This window comes from Dermacentor variabilis, chromosome 6 (assembly GCF_050947875.1).
Source record: "Dermacentor variabilis isolate Ectoservices chromosome 6, ASM5094787v1, whole genome shotgun sequence".
Classification (NCBI taxonomy): Eukaryota; Metazoa; Arthropoda; class Arachnida; order Ixodida; family Ixodidae; genus Dermacentor; species Dermacentor variabilis.
Genome location: NC_134573.1, coordinates 47983602 through 47991189, shown reverse-complemented (window position 1 = coordinate 47991189; position 7588 = coordinate 47983602). Strand labels below are relative to the sequence as shown.

General features: G+C 44.3%; 1 long non-coding RNA gene across 2 annotated transcripts; it reads left to right on the top strand.

Moving 5' to 3' along the window:
* Nucleotides 1-259: 259 nt before the first annotated feature.
* On the top strand, nucleotides 260-6085 carry LOC142584785 (uncharacterized). Of its 2 annotated transcripts, XR_012828935.1 has the most exons (4): nucleotides 260-962; nucleotides 1584-1646; nucleotides 3044-3239; nucleotides 5866-6085. It is a non-coding gene; the product is annotated as an uncharacterized LOC142584785 (long non-coding RNA). The 2 variants fall into 2 exon arrangements; XR_012828934.1 differs by lacking the exon at nucleotides 260-962 and having other exon boundaries at nucleotides 1044-1646.
* The last annotated feature ends 1503 nt before the right edge of the window (nucleotides 6086-7588 follow it).

Here is a 7588-nt window from a genome sequence, read left to right as displayed (position 1 = left end):
TTTCAGTGGATATATGCTTTCGTAAACAAAATCGCAGTTAAAGGAATAAAACCTCATCATATCTGACCTCTTGTTCCGAATGTGTTAGCACACGCGCCGCGATTGCTTCCCACGAAACACAGAACCTCTTAAAAACTTCTTGAAACGGCTACAAACGGCCATAGACGTCTTGGTCTATGATAAGACTGAAAATAGAATTTCTTCTAAACATAGCACTTGGAATATGCTAGTATATATTCCACCTGCGGCAAAACCCACTACTGGTGTCACTAGAGTCTATTTTGGTAAACACATTCAGAATGTCTAACTCAAGAACTTTTCTAGATCTTTTTGTCTAAAAGTGCATAAAATGCCAAACGACGTGTTAAAAGTGCGGTTACCGTCGGCCTTTGGCGTTAGCGAATAAAAAACGCCGCAGACAAATCGAACTCGTTGGAAGCAACATAAGTTAATTGGCTTTAATGTTAAATAATTTCACACCAGAACTTCAACAATCAAGGGCGTGTTATTGTTTTCCATATGGGGCGCGCACACGATGCCTGGAAACCATCAGCAGCAGGAGCGAAACGCCGGTGTTGCAAAGCGGTGTCACAGAGCCACCGCGCTGCGATCACTTCGGCGGCACAATCCAAATTTGTCAGACATCTCATTCCGTGCTGGAAACACTGGCTGGCAGGAAGTTTGAAAAAACGGTCGCTGCCGCCCGTAATGTCTCGTACGTGGGTTCGTTATGCCAGTTGTGCGTCATTCTAAGCCGTTCTGTACATTTACACTGGATATTAAGTGGAGTCATTTAGCTGTGCTGATGCTTTTTGCGTGTGTTTTGCATTAGTGCTTCGTGACATCGGCTGTATTGCCTGTTTTCGCCGACGGCTTACTACCACAATGGCGGGATCTGCGTTCGCGGCCTTCGTGTCTCGGTGTGTCTTTGTACGTCGCACGTTCGGATAACACTTTTTCCGGTAAGTGAAATACATTGCACTTCGTTTTTCGTCAACAATGTGAATATTTTTAGGTGTTACGCACGACAGTTCTTGATAGATGGGCTCTCCTGCTCTGTGAGTTTTCGTCTTTACTTTTATATGAGGGTTCTGCTTGTGTTCAGCCGTCCAGCACTACCACGCTCCATGACTTCCGCAACACCAGTCAGAACTTTGCCCTGCTTTTTAGTCTGTGGTTAACATAGCACGAACCAACCGAAGGAGTGCATTCGAAGACGACGCACTGGCTGTAATGCTGAACCGGACTGAACTCGCCCTATTTTGTGTCCTTTTGTTCTTACGTGTGCGCACGTGTGTGTCAGTGACTATGCAGTTTGTAGCGTTCCCACTTTATAGCAAAACAAAATTATAACTGCAATGTTTACTTTCCAAATTAAATCGTCTGCTGATGTACAAATTTCACTTGTTTTGTTCTAAATAAGCAGCAAAACCTTTAACCTAGTAGGTGCTTCATCTGGGAGTGAAATCACGACAGCTTGGCATTTATTAATGAATGACTGTGACTGGGGGTCACCTTATTTGTAATTGCAAATCTGCCTTTCAACTGACTTGATGCTCTCTTTTGTTCCTTTCACTCTATAGACGGCTGGACATCCTTCTTGTAGCTTGGCGCTAGCTGGATGACGGGACCTCATCGTGATCAGTGTAAGCCAATGTACTGTACCCTCTCTGGCCTTCCCAGTGCTTTTTATATGGGTTAAGGCCAGGGAGCGCTTCGTGGTAAAATAGCTAGTTGGTGTCTCAAAACGGGCATTTTTTGCGCTGGTTCTTTATAAGCTGCCACTATTATAACCAATTTCTCAGTGCCAGTGTACATACACAGTTCTACTATTAGTTTCCCCCAAAGCCTTACAAAATTTAACTCTAGGTAGTGCTACGTAAGAACTCGCAAATTAACTCTGTTGTGTCATACAAGTATTCCATACATGAGTGAAAATTTGCTACAACAGTGTACATTACACCTTGTTTCCCTAATACACAGATGTATTCAAGCCAGCATTTGATTAGTTTGGTATTCTAAATGTTTTCTGTGTGATTTAGTTTTTTTACAGGAATTTACTGTACTGCATCAGCAAGCAGTCTAATTTAAGATTTGTGTGCTGTAAAAGGTGTGGTTTGCCGCTAGAATTGATAAAACATGGGCCGATTCTTCCATACAAGGACAAACTAATTTCGCTCTACCACCGTCAGCAGTTGGCTGGCGCTTGCAAAATGAAGCACATCAGGTAGCTTGTGTCAGACTGTTTTTTAACCTTATTGTGAGGAGACCACGAAGTGATGTGTGGAGGCGCCTGTGTCTGAGATATAGATTATGCTGCAACAGACGTGCGTGTAGAACAGGCATGATGCTGAGTGTTCCAGCAGTTTGCAGAGGTGCTTTTAAAATTTTCTCATAACTGTTTTTTTACCTGTGCCGTTTTTTGTCACCTGTTTCAATAATATAATTGGAGGTGTCAGAATTTAGCAATTTATTTGCCCTGGCCCATTAGCCTGCCACATTTGACTTTTCACTAGGTGGGCAATTATTCAGCATGGACCATTACTTGAATACACCTTTTTGTGTGCAGTGGCTTCTCAATTGCGGGTCAACGTAGATGCTCATAATTACCTCATGCTATAGATGCACTGATGAATTTGCTACCTATACGAATCACTTTGCACTTTCTCGCGCAAACAGCATGTTAACACTTCCAAGACAGTGGACAATTTTATCGTTTGATCACATCATGAGATACTTTCAATATTGTATGACGCATCATTTGTGTGAGGTGTTGCCCTAAACCAATTAGGGTCACATGAAAATATATCAACAAAAGTGATTGATCCAGCTAGGAGTGTTGCTTTGGAACACTACTTTATCACCAGTCCTTTGCATGCTACCTGCTTACTCTGTACTGCGTCAAGTTTGAAAGAAAGGCAGTGCGAAATGCCAAACTTGCTTTTAGTTAACAATATAAAACGCTGTTTAACTTTTTTAATTAAGCTAGTACATCCTTTACCTGCAGAGTGAATTACTATTTTAAACTGATTATATCTTGCAGGAAGCTTCTCAGACTTGATAATGGGAGGAACGAGGTGAAGGACACATTACACAACTGGTATCGCAGGCGTAAGTCCAGGCCCGTATCACCTAGGAAACGTGAAAGAGCACGCATTGTCTCTGTCGTCTGCCAACTCTGTGGCCATGCGCCTAGCAAGAGGTTCTTCGACAGTGCTCCATTGTTTAAATGTCTCAAGGTATCTGCCATTGTCAGTCTTTCACGCGCATACTCAGGGCACACCACGAGCACATGTTCTATAGTCTCTACAGTGCCACACACTGAACAGTCCAGGGAGTCTGTCCGTCCAATAATGTGCAAATATTTGCGCGTGAAGGCGACGCCTAATCGTGACCCTTTTTCTTCCCCTCTTCCCCTTCACTTACGTAGAATAGCAGGCCAGATGCTCCATTATCCGGCTGACCTCTCTACATTTTCCAGTCATTAAAATAGTTCTTTTCTTCTCAGACTTGTTTGACAGGTTGATAAGTGGCTTTTTAGCCACAAAATACCATATATTAATTTAAAGGCTGACTTTGACTCTGCTATGCAATTTAATGACTATATGCCAGGAAATACTTAAGCGTACATACCTTAAAGGGATACGGACACAAAATCTGAACGTTTTACGATAATACAGAAAATGAGTCCTCAGTGTGCGAGTACACCGAAAACAAGTAGTCACTTCGCTCATTTTTCAGCGGGTGGCTTTATTTCTGTAGTTTTTGTGAGCGCGCGCAACGCCGCACGGCCCAAGCGAGTTGGAAGGCGTGACGTCACGACACCCCCGTCGGATAGCCAGCCGGCCGGCCACGGTCATTCGAGGTGCGCCGCCGCCGCAATCGCGAGCATGGATTCGGGTTCTGGTGCCTCTACCAGCGATGAGTACACGTCTGTAGATGAGGACCGTTCCAACTTAGCAAGAAATATAATCGCTTACGGTTACGAGCCTTCCGCGTCAAGCGGCAAAGAAGAGCAGGCGGCCTTGAACGTGCCGGTCAGGCAGTCCGGGCCAGCAAAATGTTAATTTCTTTTTCTAGTAAACTTGAAGTGCAGCAGCAGCAGTTCCTAAAATTATGTTACGTAGGATGCAAAATGCCTAGTTTCGTGACCCGCGTTGAGGCAGAAAGGGAGCTATTACGGCTGAATCGTAGGTAGCGTAGCTCGTCGCTTTGTGCTTACCTACGCTGTCGGCTTTCGATCGCTGCGCACTTCGTTTTTACTCGACGACGCACGGCATGTGTAGAATTTTCCAGCCGTTTCATAGCCCTGTGTTTACGTGTTTACGGCTACTTTCACATTCACGCCATTAGAAGCCATTTACTGGTTGAACTCGTTGAGATGGGCGGCTGCGCTAGGGACCCGTCGACCAGATCACTTAGCTACATCGATTCTGTGGCCATAGACAAAGGAAAGTCTTTAGCTGTGACATTTAATAGGGAAATGCTGCGCGAACAACCAAGTCATGAAACCCGACGCATGATTATGCAGAGACCTATGAAAATCCGTAAATTTTTGATTGAGGTTGAAAAGCAACGTGTGAAACGGCAATGTAGATAAATGTGCTGCGCATTTTAGATTACTACACATGTATGCTGTTGTCTGGCGTTCATTCACTGGCTGTGTTTTGTATATTTGATCAATTGAAAGAGCGCTCGTATGCTGTCGTTCAATATTAGACGCAGCGAGAGTGCACACAGCATGACTATTTTGTTTTGTGATAAACACATGCATCCGCAGGGTAAACAATTTCTGTCACAAGCCGAGAATATCTGTTCTTGCACAGCCAATGAAAGGGTAATTTCCCTTCTTTCAACAGGCACTCCTGCGGTCACCGCTGCGGCTACATGCATACAGAAAGAGAGAGGGTCTGTTGCAAGAACAACAAAAGTTGGCGAACACAGCTAACAGTTACGAATGCGTCACTAATCACCCGCTCTTTGAATTGCATTGCCTCAACAGGAGCCTTTTGAACGGCATGCCAAGGCTTTTGAGCACAGCCGGGCTAGCCCGGTCGCATAAGCATCGTTGACGAAGTGGTCCGCGCAAGTGAAGCCATTTTTTAGAAGTCTCCATGCTGGGTGTGGTGGCTGACAGGCACGTATGCAAAGTTCACGCACCTTGTCTCTGGGAGACGTGCGCGACGGCGTGTCACGACCGATAATGCTGTTATAACAGCCGTGGACGCAGTAATGTCTGGGCATTTTCTTCCGCTACGAAGAATGCTTCAATACCGATCGACGACCGTGCGAACACGCGTGTAAGATGCACCACCTGCATGGAGCGCTGACGGGGATAATGTTTCAGACAGACCACGTGCGAACATAGCCGACGGCAATAAACAAACGCTGCAAGGGACCGACACTCCGGAAAGACTGCGCCGGCTGTGGCTGACCTTGGCCGCGCGCGCGCGGGCACGCGGGGGTGTCATGACGTCAAGTTTCAGCTTCTCCCGGCGGCCGCTTGGAGGCAAGGCGCAACAGAAAATCGCAAAAGAAAGGTGTTTCTCGTTCTTTTTTTCTAAGCAGCTTGTTGTCTTCGTCATTTTTAACAGTTCAACTTTTGTTCTGACGCAGAAAACCACCCACCAAGTTTTGTGTCCGTATCCCTTTAAGCGTACATGCATTCATGCCTTAAGATACCTGTAATTTAAGGGAAAGGAGTGCTTTCCCTTAAATTACACATTAGACAGAAGTTTGCCTCACATTAAAAATATTTATTTTTAATGTGAGGCAAACTTCTTACTTAGCACATATTGCTAATTGAAGTTCCAATTTCAATATTCCCATTTCCTCCCTCGCATTTTCTCCCCCTCTTCTGTGCAGGTATTGCTTGCCTATGTCTACAAGAACCGTCACGCGTGGCCTGTGACAGCAAGCTTTTGTGGGCAGCAAGTGCTCTCCTACGAAGGCTGGCCTGCTCTGGCAGCGGCGGCAATCATCTTCAAGATTTATCCATGATCACCTTTGCTGCTATTTGTCACTCTTGTTAATTACACTTTCTGCATCTTTTCTCATTTATTAGGTAATAAAGTATGAGTATGTGACGTGGTGTGAAGTTGATGTCTTGCTGCATTTTCGCTTGCAATCATCTGTTATGCGTGAAAAGCTCATCGTACAGTTTATGAAAAAAATAACAGCATATTGTGATTTATCTTTCAGTTCTGGTAATGTGCAACGTACAAGGAATTCACTAATGGACGATATGCCGAAGAACTGGCCATTATTTCTGCGTGATGCTGTGCAAGCATGTGGCATTACCTTACAAGAGGCATCCACAAAGTAAGTTACAATTTACTTTTAAATGAAGCATGGACATCAGAAAAAATATATTTATATTGCTAGTTAGAGTGGTTCGCAGAGTGTTTTTCCAGATGTGTACTATCCTTTATTTCTTAACTCATTGCAGCACAGCGTTCTGTTTCGTATACTGGTATCAGGCTATTGCGCCTCCTCCACCTGAAAACGATGTAATTTTTGCCTGAACTGCAGCATCACTCACAAAATTTTTCTTTGCTAGAAACTATTTCAATTTGGTGGAGACCCAGCAGGGCGAAGTTTTGTCAATAATGACGTGTTTCATGCAGAGATGTTCTTGTTTAGGTCAATGGGCGAACATTGGAATGATATCAGCATACAATACAGAACTTCTTTTATTTGCAAAATAATTCTGACAGGCGGCATGCAATTGATTGGTCTAATTAAAAAGCACTAATTGACCAATGAGGCTGTACTACACTATTCCCATGGTTCACATCTGGAAAAACTACCTGTGCATCACTCTATCCGACAATATACATGTTTTTCTGATGTCCATGCCTCGTTTAAAATAAATTGTAACTGTGGGCAAACGTCGGGTTACTGTAACAGCTGCCGCAAAAAAATTGAGGGAATGTCTAATAAGTCTTCAGTTCTTGTCAAGCCGTCCATTAGCCAACTTTTAGCGTAACGTTAGCAGGGCTTACTGAAGTACTTCTAGACGTCCATGGCTACAACATGTCTTGATTAAGACAACTACTAGGCTTTTGAATTAGCCGTTCAAGACATCTTTTAGACATCAAATAGCTGCTTGCGTGTTTCGTGGGTTGGCTCACTTGAACTTGTGAATGCGATTGGGTCCTGACCTGTATAAAAATTGTTAATGGCAAATGAATTAAGCAATTTACCCATTCACATATTTGCCTCTTCTAAGGTGTTCGCGAGCTTTTAATTAGTTTAGAAATCAGTCGCATCGTTGTGCGGCCGTTAGTCTGCACTCGTTGGGTCGGCTTTATTTTCACGCAAGCTTGAAAAACGTCCGTCTTTCCACCTTTCTCTACGCCTTGTCTTAATTTCATAGGAAGTTTTCAGAAAACATGCTACGGAGCTGCGCGCTTTCTTTTTTCGGCGTGATACCAAGCGCACACGGCTTTCTCTACTTGGAAAATGCTCAGAGTTTCGCGTTCCGTACAGCCCATGCTCTAGTGGCGCCATCTGGCGGCGTCGACGTGAGATGCCACACCCGCGGGCTCTCCCTGACCCCACTACCCGCTTCTAGTTCACTATATTT